The sequence below is a fragment of the Pollachius pollachius genome (genome assembly GCF_949987615.1).
Source record: "Pollachius pollachius genome assembly, chromosome: 4".
NCBI lineage: Eukaryota > Metazoa > Chordata > Actinopteri > Gadiformes > Gadidae > Pollachius > Pollachius pollachius.
In genome coordinates, this window is record NC_136937.1 from 18,138,158 (window position 1) to 18,156,758 (window position 18,601).

General features: G+C 46.7%; 1 protein-coding gene across 4 annotated transcripts in view; it reads right to left on the reverse strand.

Annotated features, from left to right (window-relative positions):
- The window catches only part of dab2ipb (DAB2 interacting protein b), a 104,100-nt gene extending 89,162 nt beyond the window's left edge, over positions 1-14,938 (reverse strand). For 3 of the 4 annotated variants that reach the window (XM_079734773.1, XM_079734774.1, XM_079734772.1), the window contains exon 1: positions 1-95. This exon is cut by the window's left edge and continues 287 nt beyond it. The gene's annotated coding sequence lies outside the window, so the exon portion shown is untranslated. Of the gene's footprint in view, positions 96-14,835 lie in introns of those variants that run through there. The other variant, XM_079734775.1, reaches the window with a different exon arrangement.
- Between the last annotated feature and the right edge of the window lie 3,663 nt (positions 14,939-18,601).

Here is an 18,601-nt window from a genome sequence, read left to right on the forward strand (position 1 = left end):
CCGATTTCAACCGATCGATAACACACACACACACACACACAAACACACACACAGGAGGTGTGTAGCTTCCACTGTGACAAAGCCTCAGTATACGATGGACAACATCCAAACATTGTCTGCCAGAGTCTGAGCCTGTCCGGTCCTTCCCCTTCCACGCTTCTCTCCTAACACTCCACCCATTTAAAAAACACTCCCCCCTCTGTTCAGAATCACTCGCTCACACTGAAACATGATGTCCGGAATGTGGTGCGTGTGTGTGTTTTGTGTGTGTGTGTGTGTGTGTTTGTGTGTGTGTGTGGGAGCGCACCTCTTGAGTGCAAGTTTATATGGGTCTCTATCCTGAACAGTAAAAGTTGGTTTCCGGTTTCCATAACTAGATGAGGACAGAAGGGGTTTCTGAAGAGAGCCTGTCTGTCTGACAGCCAGTGGGGGTGGAAGAGATAAAACAACTCCAGAGTTTCCTTCTCCAGCTCCTGGAGCGAGTCTGCTGGAAGGGGGAAGAGCAGATAGTAGTGGGCGGGATGGAGGGGATGGTGGTAAACAATGTACTCAAGAGAACAGTATAACCCGTTTGAGCTGGACAGAAAATGTGGAATCAACGTGGAGTGGATTGGAGGAGTTACTACTGTTGGAATGCAATATTTGGTTTCTTTGATTGTGTTTTTTCTATACAGAGTGTCAAAGAGACAGGATGAACACCAGAAGAGGAAGTTAGTAATAGACCTCTGAAGAATAAGTCCCGCCTCCGAGGCTCCTGGTTCCATCGATTAAATGTCCATGGCAAATAACATTGGGTTTTTGAATGATCGTACATAGCAACAGCTTTTACTTCTTTGCCACCTACAGAGTTTGTTATGTACGATCATTCAAAAACCCCACGTTATTTCCTATAGACATTTGACCGATGGAACCAGAGCCTCGGAGACGGGACATACTCTTCAGAGGTCTATTCAATGAAATCCTAACTTTGTGAACCATAATAACGACCACTGGGATCAATAGAGGCATGGCAAGCCCTGATCACCTATCACAAGCTCTTGCAATGTCTATCAGCCAATCAGAACGTTTGAGGTTCAGGCTAAGGTGGACTATAGACCGAGTCTTGATGGATATGCAACACATACCAACGCATACAAACACACCAAACACACACCAACACACAAACACACACCAACACACAAACACGCACCAACACACACAAACATACGCCAACACACACCATAAAACACAAACTCACACAAACACAAACCAACACATATAAACAGACACCCATATGCACACACAGACACACCCTTCTTAAATCACCACCACTCTACTGAAGTTACCTGATGACAATTGTGGAGATCAGTTGACTGAAATAGGTATGAATATATATATATGAGACATACACATGTAAGTAATACAACTGTTTCACAGACTATTCACCAGACTTACTAAGTGCTGCTGTCAGTGAGCAGAGTGAGAACCACCATGTTAAACACTCTGCACAGTGGCTTATCATTAAGACACACCATAAACTCCCACAGACAGAACAGAGTGTGCGTGCGTATGTATGTGTGTATAAATGTGTGTGTGTGTGTGTGTGTGTGTATGTGTGTATGCATATGTGTATGCATATCTGTGTGTGTGTCACTGCATGTGTGTGTTTGTGTGTTTATGTGAGTGCATGTTTGTGTTTGCGTGCCTGTGTGTTTGCCTGCCTGTTTGTGTGTGTGTGCGTGTGTGTGTGTGTGTGTGTGTGTGTGTGTGTGTGGGTGTGTGTGTGTGTGTGTGTGTGTGTGTGTGTGTGTGTGTGTGTGTGTGTGTGCGTGCGTGCGTGTGTGTGTGTGTGTGTTTACCACAGGACAGAGTGAACCCTCCCTCCCTTGGAAGGTATTGAGCGCCCAGCATTGCGCCAGGGCCCTGTGGCCCGCAACACACGGCCCTTGAAGCTTTGCAGGGTCCCTGCGTGTTTCATTAACCAAACTAATTCTGGCTCAACGGATCGAGCATGGTATTAGCACCACTTGGGTTTTGGGTTTGATTCCTACTGAGTCCCCCAGCCCTGCGAAGACAAGGATGCACTAACAGGATTGATAGTTTCTCTGGATAAAAGCATGAAGGGCCAAACAAACAACAAGATAATGGAAAGGGACTTTCAGTACTCTTTACTCACTGGGGTGTTCACTCAGAATGGTACTGGGTTTGATTCCCAATGCCCTCAACCTACCAGCAGGCATCCTAATGCAGGATGCGTTACCTAAAATGACTTAATACTAGGATGAACATCCATATCCCATATACCCTCTCTATAATCTCTGTATTTTCTAACCTGCATTTTGAGATGACAGAGGGAGCGAGAGATAGCGAGAGACAGCGAGAGACAGCGAAAGAGAGAGAGAGAGAGAGAGAGAGAGAGAGAGAGAGAATGAGGTAATGACAAAGGGTAACCACACTTTGTGCTTGATTGACTTTCCCTGTATAATTCCGAGTGAAGGGGTTCGTTGTTATAATGGGTTTCTTGTTAGAGAGGAGGCCCTGAGCCGCTCAGACAGACGTGCTAGTATAACACATTACTAGACAGATATATATCAGCTCTGGCTGGTGGGTTCCTTGCTGGTTGATTCCTTAACAAAGGCCCAGTGAGTGGACGCCGCAATGTAATAAAAGGGTTTTTTCTCAAGGCCAGGTCAGAGACAGGAGGAATGGTGCAATAAAGAACCCAAACTCATTGGTAGAGAGCGGCTTTGTGCTGCAGAAGTAGCGCTCCAAGGTTCAAGCTGCTAAAGACCGGGGTCATGCTATAGACCGAATCGTTACGCTCAGAGGGAGGCAGATGTAGATAAGGAAGATGTGTGTGTGCCACGCAATAAGAAAAACACATTTATTGTCCTGTAAAACAAACAAACAAAACAGCTGTCTTGCGGAAAAAAACAATAAAAGAGAAACCCAATGAAAGAGGCACCCGTGTTTATGTTTGTGTTGTTCAAGGTCAGACAGACAACAGTACTTTTCAAAACCCGTTCAGGTAATTTGTCAGGTGAGAAGGGCCACGTTTCACCAATAATGATCAATACATTATCATCTGCCATGATGGGCACCAGTTTGACAATTTAAACAAACTTTTCCTCTGCAGCTGTTTACTAATAAAATGCCCATCTAGGATATAAACCATCCAGGGAATTGTAACTATTCTGGTCCGGTTTCCCCCCACCCCCCTCACCGTGGGAAAACAATATTGCTAAAACTGCAGCTACGACTCCAGCCTGCTGCTTGGGAAAGCGCACACGGTGAAAGTTTAAACACCAAAACCACTCGCACTTTGGAGAGACGGCTACGACACAGACAGGGGGAGACAGTGTGCACAGATGGTGCAGAGTACGAGGTTATCTAGCATCCCACATACACACTGCCCTGCCCGGGCGCCTCTATCGACCTGCATTAACCTAGGACACCGTGTGGTCCTGCCCTCGTTCTCCTCCTCGCCCGCCAGACTGGAGCAGCAGATGGAGGCCGTGAGACAGCAGCTTAAAGCCTGCGGAGAGCAGCAGTACAAGTGAGGGGGACTGGGGTTTTTTTAGGCCAGGAGCTGGAGCACAGAGCAGGATGGGTCACCTCCTCTTCCCAGGACCCCGGGCCCACAAGTCCCCCAAGGATGTGACGACACTAAGCGTTGTGGTGGTAAAGTCCTGATGTCTAAGTGTTAGCCCTACCACTTAACAGGCCGGAGACCTCCAGAGTTCTACCCACTCAACATCAGAGTTGTATCCACTCTGACTGGCTGTTCAGCCGTGGGATTTGGACCAGCATAGCTGGGCTAGGTTGCTGGGGTGGGAGGGGTTTAGGGGGAGTGAGAGGGGTTTAGAGTGGGTGGGAGGGGTTTAGGGGGAGTGGGAGGGGTTTAGAGTGGGTGGGAGGGGTTTAGAGTGGGTGGGAGGGGTTTAGGGGGAGTGGGAGGGGTTTAGAGTGGGTGGGAGGGGTTTAGGGGGAGTGGGAGGGGTTTAGAGTGGGTGGGAGGGGTTTAGAGTGGGTGGGAGGGGTTTAGGGGGAGTGGGAGGGGTTTAGAGTGGGTGGGAGGGGTTTAGGGGGAGTGAGAGGGGTTTAGAGTGGGTGGGAGGGGTTTAGGGGGAGTGGGAAGTGTTTATGGTGAGTTGGAGGGGTTTCGGAAGGGTTGATAGTACGATTGTTGCATTTTTATGTTTACAATATATCAGCTATAGCATGTGATTTCATTGAAACTTATTGAAATCACTATGGATCAGCATGGCCTACAGATATGTCTAGGTCATTTAAAGTGATGTGGGGGTGATTTACCTCTCTCTCTTTTTTACACAATAGTGTTGTTAAAAGGAGAAAGGCATTTGGATCGAGAGCAGTGTGTAAGAGCTAGATAGAGAGATGTTCGATACATTGATTGAACAACATTCATTGAACATGCACAATCTTGTTGCAATGGCATCTAGAACTACCTCACACCGATGACGCCCACACACGCACATAAACACACACACACACACACACACACACACACACACACACACACACACACACACACACACACACACACACACACACACACACACACACACACACACACAGTGTTTGCTTAAATTCCCATTACTTCCCATACCCAGTTACCCCAAACAACCTGGTAGAATCGGGACTGGACAGTTTACAGTCTCCTGGAAGCTAGAGCCTTTTCTACACTGCCCCCTCCTGGTATACACGTTTAATTACAAGTGAAACAACGTCACAAGATAGCGATACATCCTATAGAACAACAACAAAAGTGAAGACATTAATAAAAAATCCTAAAAAGTCTATATATACACACAGTTATAATCAAAGGGTCTGAAAGTGATTAAAACACACACACACACACGTGCGCCCACACACACGTGTGCCCACACAAAAACATGGCCAACACACACTCACAACACACACACACACACACACACACACACACACACACACACACACACACACACACACACACACACACACACACACACACACACACACACAAACACACGTATCCGACCGGTTTCGCCACCAGGTGGCGCTTTCCACACCTTGGTGTCTGGAACTAGTACTTCATCAAACAGCTTGTAAAAGAAACAAGCAATAGCATCTAATAAAATATAACGTGGAAAAAAACATGGTTTATAGTAGAGTTAACCTCCAAACAAACTTGGAGGGACTGGAGCCTGTGTGGGTTTGAAAGAGAGACAGAGCAAGAGAGACAGAGACAGAGAGATACAGAGACAAAGACAGACAGGGGTCGTGAGAGAGAGTGACTCATGGAGGGTATACTGACAATTAGGAACCATCACAATTAAACACTATCATTACAAACATGAGCTGACAACGAAGGAGGCACAGAAAAATGGCTTGCTGTGGGAACCAGTAGCTTTACTAAATCATCCGAGGTAGCCGGAGCCTCCTCATCTGAACTTCTGTTTATGCGGCTGCCACCACTTCCCCCGTCACGCTAATGAAAGCACAGTGCTGGCTGTTGTTCTCGTCACAGCTCCCCCGTGACCTGTGCTTTAATGTTGGCGCACGTCGTTTGGAAGGACTTCCTCGATCAATGTCATCCAATTCTCTTACGGGCCCCGAGGTGATTATTACGTCTGTCAGACAGCCGTATACAAAAGGCTGGGAAGGAGGCACGTGGCGATAGATGGATGGGAGGAAGAGGAGAAGGAACAGACGTGTTGATCCATTCTGAATGATATGACTTTGTGGATATGAAGATCAATCATTCTCTGCGACAACCAACAGAACCCCAATAGAAAGGGAATGGAAGCCAATCGGGAGACCACCTTTGGGCAAGAGATTCCCACTTTGCCAAATGAAATAACTGCAGCACTCGATGACTGATGTGTAAGCACAACGACCGATACCAATCATCAAGGACCATCTAGAAAAGTGCAAAGGTTTAAAAAGCGCATCACAGAGATCAACTCGTTTCGGTTAAACTAATTTCGCTAATTCTCCAAAGCCGAGCTGGTGAAGTCAGTGCATAGAAACAGAATTCCAACAACAAGAGTGATGACGTCAGATTAATTAACACTGGTTCTTCCAGCAGCCCATTCATCGCCTCTCTCCATCCCGTCCCATTGTCCCCCCTCTCAGCGGCAGCGGACCGGGGCCCAAACAGCCCTCATTATGGGGTCCAGGGGGACAACAGAGAGGGCCCTGTGAAGCTCTGCTGCGCCATTCATCAGAAGAGAAAGAAATACATCAACAACAAGAAGACGACATAAGAGGAATGGGAGGCGGGGAGGCGGGGGATGAGAGCTAGATGAAAAACCAAATGAGTGCCAAAAAAAGTTGCCGGCATGCGAAAGACTAAAAATGAAAAGGAGTGGGTAGTGAGGACCGGCTAATAGCACTATGATAGCCCCAAGCTAGCACTCGGAAAAGGGATTCGAACCCAAGACCTGCAGAGTGGTAATTGTAAAGGCAAGTGCGCACACACACACACACACACACACACACACACACACACACACACACACACACACACACACACACACACACACACACACACACACACACACACACACACACACACACACACATACATTATGATGGCTCAACAAAGTACTTCTCCAATGTGTTTTAAAGTGCAAGGTCAAAGAACTGAAAACTAAAGACACCAATATTCACTTTCAAACAGCTAAATAAAGTTACCATTTACAAATAGACTTCGGCCGAAAACACAAACACACACACACACACACACACACACACACACACACACACACACACACACACACACACACACACACAAACACACACACACACACACTTCAAGATGAGATTTCAAAAATCATGAAAATGCACTGAAAATAACCATTGCACATTATTAATACACACACAGACACACACACCCACAGACACACTCACGTGTCAACCGCTTGCCATGGGCCACGCATTAACAAAACCCAGCACAAAAGCTATCTGTCATCCAGAGTCTCATGTGAGTGTGAACTCATCACGACTACTACATATCTCTCTAGACGTAATATGTCATCTAGGCTCCATAGTATCTATGTATCTGTCTATCTATCTATTTATCTTGTATCTCTATCTATCTATCTATCTATCTATCGATCGATAGCTAGATAGATAGATACTATATATTACATAGTATATAGTATATATATCGATAGTATATATTATATAGTATCTATCTATCTATCTATTTATCTATCTATCGATCGATCGATCGATAGATAGATACTATATATTACATAGTATATAGTATATATATAGATAGTATATATTATATAGTATCTATCTATCTATCTATCTATCTATCTATCTATCTATCTATCTATCTATCTATCTATCTATCTATCTATCTAATATCTATCTCTCTCTTTTTGACCATCTTTAACACTTCCACGAGCTGTGGAAGGATGCAATCATATTCCCTAATTCCACATTGCATAACACTGTCTGTTACTCTGTTTTATAAAGAACAGTCCAAAAAAAGAAAAGTCAAGCAATAATTGGATCTTCTACGGAGTGAAAAGTATAGGGATCTCTCGTAGTTTGGTTTGAATCGAATGTATGCACATATATACATGGGCATTAAGGCAATACGTGGTGACAAATCACATGTACACCGATGGACACACGCTACCAGGAAGATGAGGCTTTCAGCGGAGGTGAGATGTTAACGTGACGCAATGATGTTCCTTATCGTCCTCAGATCACCACCTTACCTCAGCTGCCCCATTCCCTTCGGTAATTCCCCCCTCATAGTCACATACATACACACACACACACACAAACACACACACACATTTAAGTACAAGCACCCACACAGATCCCATCCAGAGAATACCCATGCAGACACAGATGCGCTTGTACGCACGTACACACAGAGGCACACGTACAAACACACACACACACACACACACACACACACACACACACACACACACACACACACACACACACACACACACACACACACACACACACACACACAGAGACACGCACACATGGGTGGAATAGGGCTGCATGCACTGAACTCATTAGGGAGACAATGTAAGTACTTCAGCATGCATAGCCTACAGTTGACATTCGCCGCCAATGCAAACACAGGGACATCTGTTTTAATAATCCCCCTGCAGATCAACCCCAGAGGCTGGCCATGGGAAACACACACACTTACATGGGCTGCTCAGAGCTACTTCCACCTTGAAGAGTTACACATGTACAGAGTAAATCACGTTGAAATATCAAGTACCCAAGAAAGCATACACACAGAGAAGCTCGCACACACAAGAAGATTCATACACACACACACTCACACACCACCGCAAGTGTCACATATACTATTGATTCATTTAAATGGGCTGAATTCTATGTTAGATTAGCTTTTATGAGAAGGTCTTTAAAAAAAACTTTTGGAAGTGAAAAGGATGTTGATGTCTGTTGATGCTAGGAGCAACATTTCTACCCATAAGCTCACAGATTTAACCACGGACAGTATAATAAGGATATATAACCAAACACGACTGATAAAACCATTCGGAATGTTGAACAACTCTTTGTTGTAGCCTGAGTTCTGATAGGCAGAGGTTTGGTTAAAAGCCACAAAAAAGTATAAACACGAGAGGACAGAGTGGGTGTAGGCAGGTTTTATAGGTAGGAAAACAGCATGTTATTACGGCGTTCGGACTGCAGCGCTCCAATTACACTGCTCTTAGTCCATTCCTGAGCCGTTTACTGCTGTTCTCTTTAAAAATCCTCCTGCTCCTGCGCTCCCTCTCTGCGTGTGTGAAAACAAAAACAGAAAGTCGGCCATGATGACCGGGCAGTCGTCTAGAAGCCAGGGAAAAATCTGCAAATACACCCTACCACACTCACACACACACACACAAATACACCCTACCACACACACACACACACACATACGCAAACACACCCCACCACACACACATGCACACACACAAATAAACCCAACCACACACACGCACACACACACACAAATAAACCCCACCACACACACACACACAAATAAACCCCACCACACACACACACACACACACACACACACACAAACACACACACTCACATACACACACAAACAAATACACCCCACCTCACACACACACACACACACAGCAATACACACAACCTCACACACACACACACACACACACACACACACACACACACACACACACACACACACACACACACACACACACTCACATATACACACAAACAAATACACCCCACCTCACACACACACACACACACAGCAATACACACCACCTCTCTCACACACACACACACACACACACACACACACACACACACACACACACACAAACACACACACACACACACACACACACACACACACACACACACACACACACACACACACACACACACACACACACACAAACACATTCCCACACACACACACACAAATGAATCCCCTCTTACACTGGTCCAGAATGTGCTTTAGCAATTCAGAAGTGATATATGATGATACAGAAATACTACAAACAAAGTAAGAGACGATGCAGGTACAACAAGAAGCATACATTCTGTGTTGTCTGGCAAAAGAAAAAGTGGCAGAGAGAAATGAGGGGAAATGTTTTAACTGTCATCTCTTGGGTCCTTAAAATCTCAGTTGGTGGGCTGGGGCCTGAATCAAATCAAAGAGAAAGAATATGCAGGCAGGCAGGTAACACTAACTATAACTCAGATCTGACATGCAATTACATAATTACAGAGCAGCCTGACGTGGTGAAGTTGGAGATTGGATGTGATTCAGACTCATGGCAGTCAGACATGGTTGTTAAACAGACGTCAGGATTCAGTTGGTGTTAGCCTGCTAGAATGCAAACCCACAGCTCTGGATCTGAAGACCGGGACTTGTGTTCTGATGAAAAATGATGTATGACCTAGTGGGGTGGCGAGCAGCAAACCAAAATAGATGTACAACACTCTAAAAACCCATGTTTTATTGAAATCTCTTAATGCAGATGGTTCTTTAAAAGAGGGAGAGCTAGTTCCTGCTGACCCCTGACCCCAGCTCCGGGCTGGCTAAACCTAATGAGCAGGCGGACACCACAACACTGATTTGAAATATGCATGAAGAAATCTGTGAAATCTATGAAGGGAACCAAAACAAGGGCAAGGTCAAAATAAATGACGATACTGATTACTCAGTGGTGTATCGCGGGCGTGGAATGCCCTCTGTTGGTGAGTCACAGCGTTTGTGACGACTGAACTAAAACATTCCCAACTCCAGATGAAAGTCTGCCAACTTTGTCTCATGTCTTTGAACAAACTCAAAAGTTCCCCTTCACCATAAACAACTCTTCCAACTCATGAATATTCATATCCTCCATCGTTCAGGGGGTGATGTGAGATCAGCCACAAGCATGTGAGGCGGGCTGTGATATTTTTTTTATCAACAGCGCAATGAGCAGATATATTATTAATATTAACTCAAACGGTTATGCTCCAATGAATATTTCACACAGGAGGCGCCAAGGGAACAGAAGAAAATATGCATACCAAGTGGACAAGGAGGTCAAGTGTTGGGAAGGCTTCTACTCTTAATAAACCCACCACTGAATTCCACAAGAAGCGCTTTGCAATGTTGACTAACATTCACACACCGACGGCGGTGCCAGCCATGCAAGGCGACAGCCAGCTCATCAGCAGCAGGCAGGGTGAGGTGTCTTGGTCAGGGACAACTCGACATTCAGGTAAGAGGAGCCATATGGACAAACCTGAAAGGAAGTTAAAGCAATATCTCTTCGGTGTTTGTAATGCATAGCACTGCTACCACTGGCAAGGCCCAAAGTCATTTAAGAACGAGCCAGTTACAGGTGGTTAACGGTTGCACTTACTTGTAACATTTGAGGTGATGTCATATTTGTTACACAGCTACATGGAGCAAAGCACCATAGGTCTCTTGTAGTCCAGCACTAGTCGTAGTACACACACGCACACAAACACACACACACACACACACACACACACACACACACACACACACATACGTAAACGCACGCACGAACACAAACCCATACATACACACACGCGCACACACACACACACACACACACACACACACACACACACACACACACAAACACACACAAACAGACATGCACATACACACATGTACACACAAACACACACATGCACACAAACACACACACATGGGCACACATAAACAAAAATGAGCCTTTGCAAGTGAAGGAAGGTACGAAACAAAACAGGAAATTAGTGCAAATGAAGTTCCCTCCCAAAGGCTCCCTTTCCATCCCAACGACATCACTTCCTGACATAAGTGGCCGTTCCACCCCACATTTTTCTTTCTTTCTTTCTCTCTCTCTCATACACAGATGATGAGTCAACGTAGCGCTTCTACAATGTGTTTTTATAGTGCAAGGTCAAAGAGCTGGCCACTATGGGCACCATTATTCACTTTTCAAACAGCCAAATAAAGTCACCCTTTACAAATGTACAGATTTATTTTCTCTCTTTACAAAAGAGAGAGATTGACGGACCAAGGGACAGAGGGAGACAAACCACCAAATGTTTTCTTTTTAGTTCCCTGTAGTTTATGACTTTCAGTAATTACATACCTTTAGTAGACACTAGCAGGGGAAGGATATATTGGAGGAAGGAGAAAGAGAGAGTGAGAGATGAAGAGAGGAAGAGAGAGAGAGAGAGAGAGAGAGAGAGAGAGAGAGAGAGAGAGACATAATGGGTGGGAGGTTGGGTGGGAGGTTGTGTTGGCATGCAAAGATACTGAGAGCAAAACGCTGGCTTTAGAGCTCTGGAAGTGTAGAAGTGAGTTAAGTGTAAATTGAATCCATGCAGGCATGGGAACGGTTGAGGCATACTAGAGGGTCAACAAGCTTTACAAACTATGTGAGGTGAATGCAGAAAACGGCTTATACAAAAGACTGTAGTCAATAGAAACACAGAAAGACTATACAGTAAATCCATTAGGATAGACCCATTGCAAACACATACAGGCATCTAACTTGAAATTCTCTACTAATTCAAATAGCAATTTAATATTTACTGCTGTTAGATTTGTTACTATTACATAAGTTAGTGTGTTGAACTTTTAATGCACTGTGATTCTAATTTATTTTAATTTTATATAATTTGGCATTCTGGTGCAAGCAAATCCCAAACAAAACAACGCATCTGAACAAGTGTGTTCACGACGATGGCGGCTGATCAGCAACCCGGTGCCAACGATGCCGTACTCATTTAAACAAAACGTGGTTTCACAATGCTACTGTTGACTCTGTGGGCCCAGACGTGTCACTGCACACACACACACACAGGCCTCAAACCACTCGCCTCAGCACATTAAACAGGGCGGGGACGGCAAAAGGGTGCGCTGCTACAATTAAACAGCTTCATTTGGAGGTTATCGTCAGTTTGTAGTTTACTCATACAACATGTTTTCATGTTTTTTTAACAGTAGAAAGGTAACGTAACAAGGCACTTGAAACATGGGTTCACTCAATTTACTTTTATTGTGGTAAATTTCAGAACGTCTACATTGATTAAGTTTAGTGAATACTGTCAAGTATGGCTACTTTTACTATTGTAGAGTGAACAGACAACAGCACCGCGGAGAAAGAGGAGCGAAACAGCCATCCCTAGAAAAAATCTTTCATATGTTTAGCCGTCCAGAATCCCAGCTATATATTCCAGCTATTTATCAAAAGAGCTATTCTGTTGGTTGCAATCTCTCATAATATAATCTCACACTTTGACTGTCTGAAGAGGATTCTTTAAAATCACAGATGCCATTGATTTAAATCTCATACTCATTCCTGGAACAAAACTTGTGTCCACTTCAAACTGGTGCCCATAACTCACATTAAGGTCTTGTTTCCAACAGGCTACTGTGCTCTTGTTTGGATACAGGCTTATAGTAGCTAGCTTGTGTCCAAGCAAGCTACTATGAATAGCCAGTCTTGCCAAATGATCACGGATCAAGGCTACCTGAGGGAAACAGGCCTGTATGGGATTAGCAGCATTAGTGGTCACTTGGCTAACGACAACCAAATGCTAATGCAGCTATTGCCTTCCTGCTATAGTGCCCTAAATACAAATGCAAGATGCTTTCATTGATTCCACGTTTGAAAAGCATGTTGCATTCTTGCCATTTTAATCTCAATTACTAAACAGCATCATACTGCTTCATCAGATTGAGTCCAGACCCAAACGTGCAACAATTGTCTCTCACGCCATCTGTCCGTCTATGGTCCATCCATCTTCCTATGTTACAAATGCAGGCGGACATTCCTCCTTAGCTACTCCTGTGTTCCCCCAACCTCTACCAGCAGCACCACCACCCCCAGTAACAGCACCAGTACCCCCACCTGCACCCCCGACACCACCCCAAGCAACACCCCCACCAGCAGCACCAGCAACAGCAACACCACCACCCCCACCACCATCACCACCACCAGCAACACCACCACCACCACCACCACCACCACCAGCAACACCACCACCCCCACCACCATCACCACCACCAGCAACACCACCACCACCACCACCACCACCACCACCACCACCACCACCAGCAACACCACCACCCCCACCACCATCACCACCACCAGCAACACCACCACCACCACCACCACCACCACCACGCGCAGCACCACCCGCAGCACCATCCCCAACAACACCAGTCCCAGGCAACACCCCCACCACCATTAATACCCCCACTACTAGGCAACATCCCCACCCCCACCACCAGTCCCACCTGGGGAAGGGCCCTTCCAGCAGACGCTTTATAATTCCTGGCCGGCGTTAGGGGTAATCCCTCCTCTACGGCCGATCTGAGCCGACTTCCTTCCCAACAGCTGCTGGCTGGGCCGCTCGCTCTAATAATAGGACAACAATGCATACCCTGGCGGTCCCCACGCCCCGCCACACAGGGCCCTACAGCCCCAGGAACCTATACTCTGCCGTGTTGGTTAGGTTACATTGGCGTTGTCTGGTGTGTGGAGCACGGAAGACTTCACTGAGTTTGTGAAAGCAACTGTGCTGCATGGCACGACCCTAGACCCAAGACCCTGAATGTACAAGTGTGTTGATTGCAAGTGATGAAGTGTGATGCTGCCGTACACTTTACTCTTCATGACAATTTAACCGTAAAGCTTTAACGTGCAACACTGAATTTGCAAAGGCTTATTCACAGCTACATCATGGGACTTAAACAACATTGAGTAGCAGGGAGACATGGTAAAGTAAAACTTAGTTTGAGGAAGATATTCTGGCTGACTAGATTTAAATGTTTCAGTCCCTCTCTGTCTCTCTCTCTCTTCCCTCTCTCTCTCTCTCTCTCTCTCTCTCTCTCTCTCTCTCTCTCTCTCTCTCTCTCTCTCTCTCTCTGTGTTGCTGCCGACTATGGGAGTTATACATCAGAAGTTACCAACTCTTTGTTGCCAGAGTTCTCTGTATAATATTATCTGGCTTCCCTCATTGTTTCTATTTGATGCAAATACTGTTTGAAACTCTCTTCCAATTCTCTCGCCCTCCCTCTCTCTTTGTCTGTCTGACAGAAGACAACACGCAGTCTGGTTCTCTGCGGCACGTGAACTGATTCCTTCCACACCTCCTTCTCTCACTCTCTCCCTCTCCCTCCCTCCCTGCCACCACCACCATCCGACTAAGAAAGCATTCCCAGTGAAAAAACAAAAAACAGCCTCTCACTCAGATTGGTTCTACAAGCCATACCGCTCGCACGCCGTTTCGTGTCCTAGAATAGTTGGCAAAGGAGAAAGAGCAAAAGCCAAAGCGCTGGTAGGTACATACCTCAGATAAGGTCCCGGTCCGGCAGGAGCAACAGGAGGAATGCCATCCTTAATCCATGTTGAAACACAATCACCAAACCTGACCAAAAACCCTCACAAAGTTGTCCTCCCCGTCAGCCTCCCACTCGCTCTCCCTCTCTCTCCCTCTCTCTCTCTCTCTCTGTTCTGCTCGTTCAGCGCAGTAGCTGCAGCCCACTGAGAAAGTATGCGAGCGTAAGCTCCATGTGTGCACGCCGGCGTGTGTGTGTGTGTGTGTGTGTGGGTGTGTGTGCGTGCGTGAGAGTGTGAGGGCTGTGTGTCGAGGTGTGTGTGAGCAGGGTCCTGCAAGAGGAGGGGGGTTGTTGGGGTGGGGGTGGGGGGGGGGGGAGTGTTAGACTACTCTGCCTGAGCCGGGGCTGAAGGTCCCTCCTATCCACCCTCCTCCTACTCCCCCTTCTCCTCCTCCCTTGTTCTCGGGGGCTCGGGGAGGGAGAAGGCACACACTCTGACACAGGGCAGCACCTCCGTCTCTCTGGGCTGGACTCCACCGTCCACAGCTCTCCAAGCACACATGCCTGCAACTTCTCCGCTCTTCTCTCCACTGGGTATAGTGGAAGAGAGCCGGTGTGTCTGTGTGTGTGTGTGTGTGTGTGTGTGTGTGTGTGTGTGTGTGTGTGTGTGTGTTTGTTTGTTTGTTTGTGAGTGAGTCTGTGTTTTTTTTTCTGTGTGTCGGTGGACGCGTGAGCAGACACACACACACGCAAAAACACACACGCACGTGCGCAGGAATACCGTTGTGCTCCGATGCCCCAGGCTGAGAGGAGGCGGGACTTAGATCTCGTGGAGTTGAATTCCTGGTGCACAGTCGACCAATCAGGGACTTTGTTGCGGTTTACCGAGAAACCGCGGGGCCTGGCCAGAGCTTACTGCTTCTCTCCAGCTTTAAAGCATTAGCTGGACCGTTCTGCCCCAAGTTGTGGGCCCGAATCTTAAATAGCCCCATGGACAACATTACCGCAAGAAATATATTTTTGAATATAACTAATTCCACTTTTTCTTGAAGACACTGTTCCACCGATTTTACCGGATGTATATTAAAGTCCCACTGATCGGGTGGATGATTCGACAACAGCAGAAAAAATTGAGTCTCTGAAGAGAGTCATGTTTTTTATACATGTTATCTTTCTTTAGGCCTATAGAGGAGGCTAAGACAAGAGGGGAAGCTGGATTCCATTTTTTATGATTCCCAACCTCATGAAAACAGGAAGTAGAGCAAGGGAGTTGTTCTGTCTTCTGCAGACTTGTCGAGGATGGGCTGTGGGAGAGTTTCACATACCTCCCTCATGATCAACGCTCTCCTGTTTCTGAAGAAAGACATTTGTCCCCAGGAGAGGGACAGACTACTACCTCCAACCCCCTCCTCTTCAAATGCTCCCAGGCACAAACTGACTTACTACCTCATCAACCCCCCTGCCCCATCTCCCTCTCTCTCTCCCTCTCTCTCCCTCTCTCTCTCTCTCGCTCTCTCTCTCTCTCTCTCTCCCTCTCTCTCCATCTCTTTCTCTATGTTATTATCTCTCTCTCTTGCTGTCTCTCTCTCTATGTCAGTCTCTCTCTCTATGTCAGTCTCTCTTTCTCTCTATTTCTCTCTATTTTCTCCCCCTCTATCGGTCTCTCTCCATCTCTCTCTCTCTCTCTCTCTCTCTCTCTCTCTCTCGCTCTCTCTCTCTCTCTCTCTCTCTCTCTCTCTCTCTCTCTCTCTCTCTCTCTCTCTCTCTCTCCCTCTCTCTCATCCTGTCCAGTCTAATCAAAACTCCAAACTTTCCTAACACTTATTTTCCCCCAGGAATTGTAACATCCGTTGCTTTTCTAGCGGAACGGGTATTAAACGTTATGTTGGAACATGAATGATAAACCTTTTGGCAGCGTTTCGCTTCTCACAGAAGTTTAGGGCAGTCAATGTATCAAAGTGTTTTAGGAGAACATAGTGATGGTTCTCCTCAACTTGTGCATAGGATTAAGGACATGCATCCAGTTATATAAGCTATGCTGCTTCAGTATATATATTCAGTATATGGTCTGCCCATTAACAATCCTACTCATTGTGTTAGGAGCTCCTCCTCTGGATGGGACCGATGGATGGAGGGAGGGAGGGAAGGAGGGTAGGAAAGGAGGTAATCAAGGGAGGAAGTGAGGGAGGGAGAAAGGATGCAAGTAAGGAAGATAGGGGGAGGGAGGGAGGGAGGAAAGAGAGATGGAGGTCGGGAGGGAGGGAGTAAGGATGGAAGGAAGGGGAGAGGGATGGAGGGAGGGAGGGTATGAAGGAAAGGAGGTATTCAAGGGAGGAAGAGAGGGAGGAAGGATGGAAGGGGAGAGGGAGGGTGGGAGGGAGGGAGAGAGGGAGGGAGGGGAGAGGGAGGGAGAAAGGGGAGAGGAGAGGGAGGGAGGGAGGGAGAGGAAGAGTGACGACAGGAGGCCATGGGGCTGAGGGAGAAAGGGGGAGAGGGGGGAAGAACGGGGGAGAGGGTATGCGGCCTATAGGGTTACACCGGGACACAAAGAAGCTCCTCCAGGGTTAACAGCTCCCAAAGGAGCCTCTGACACACCTCCTCCTCTTCCTCTTTTATTATCATCCCTCTCTTCCTCCGGGCTACCCTTCTGTCACACACACACACACACACACACACACACACACACACACACACACACACACACACACTCACACAGATGCACACACCCCTCCTCCTGCTCCATACTTGTAAATACTGTGTATTTACGATTCACTACCTAGTCATCCTGCAAGCCCTTTAGTTTTCACCCAACGCTCACATGACAACGTGAACTTCAGATGCATCTCAATGATGTGATAAGGTGTACTCAGGTCTGTTGCTTAAAGACACCGCCCAGCCCATTCACACTGAATCAGCCTCCTGCAGTGAAAAGCTGAAACAGAATCAACTTGTGGAGAAAACGCAACCCGACGTCACGTCGTGCGGGCCAATCACATAGCACCGGCTTACGGGGCGACGCCCACGGGCAGAAGAACCTGGTGTTTCCAAGACAAGATGCTCCCGGCAGCAGATATATTTGCTAAAATGTAGGGATGGTGAGGGTGGGGGGGGCTTTAAAGGAGGTGTGGTCGGAAAAATAAACACAGCAGCAAGGGTATAGGAGCAACAGAAGCGGGGGGGGGGGTAGGTTGTGGTTGGAGAACGCCCGTGCCAGGATGAAAACAAGTCGGTCGAGTCTATTCCCGTATGGAGGGTAGACCTGAACCCAACGCAGCAATGCCAGCCATGGCCCGGGCCCATTGTAGAGAAAGATGACGCAGCAGAGTGTGTGTGTGTGTGTGTGTGTGTGTGTGTGTGTGTGTGTGTGTGTGTGTGTGTGTGTGTGTGTGTGTGTGTGTGTGTGTGTGTGTTTGTGTGCGTGTGTTTGTGTGTGTGTGTGTCTGTGCATGTGAATGTGAGTGTCTGTGTTTGTTGGAGAGTGCGTGTGTGACTGAGTGTGAGTGTGTGTGTGTGTGTGAGTGTGTGCATAAATAAATCATGTGTCCATCCTGAATATTGGCAACAGACTGTTGCGAGACGGCAATCAATCCCTGTCCTCAATGCGCCACATATGGAGTGTTTCTGCTGCTTGCTGCAAAGCAAAGCCACTAGCGTTAAATCTAAGGCCTCATGACGCTCGGTGAAAACCAAGTGCTGACGTCACAGACGCTACGACTGCATTTTGTACAATCTAGGATTCCAACCTTTGGTCCAACCTTTATTCACATCAAAATATAT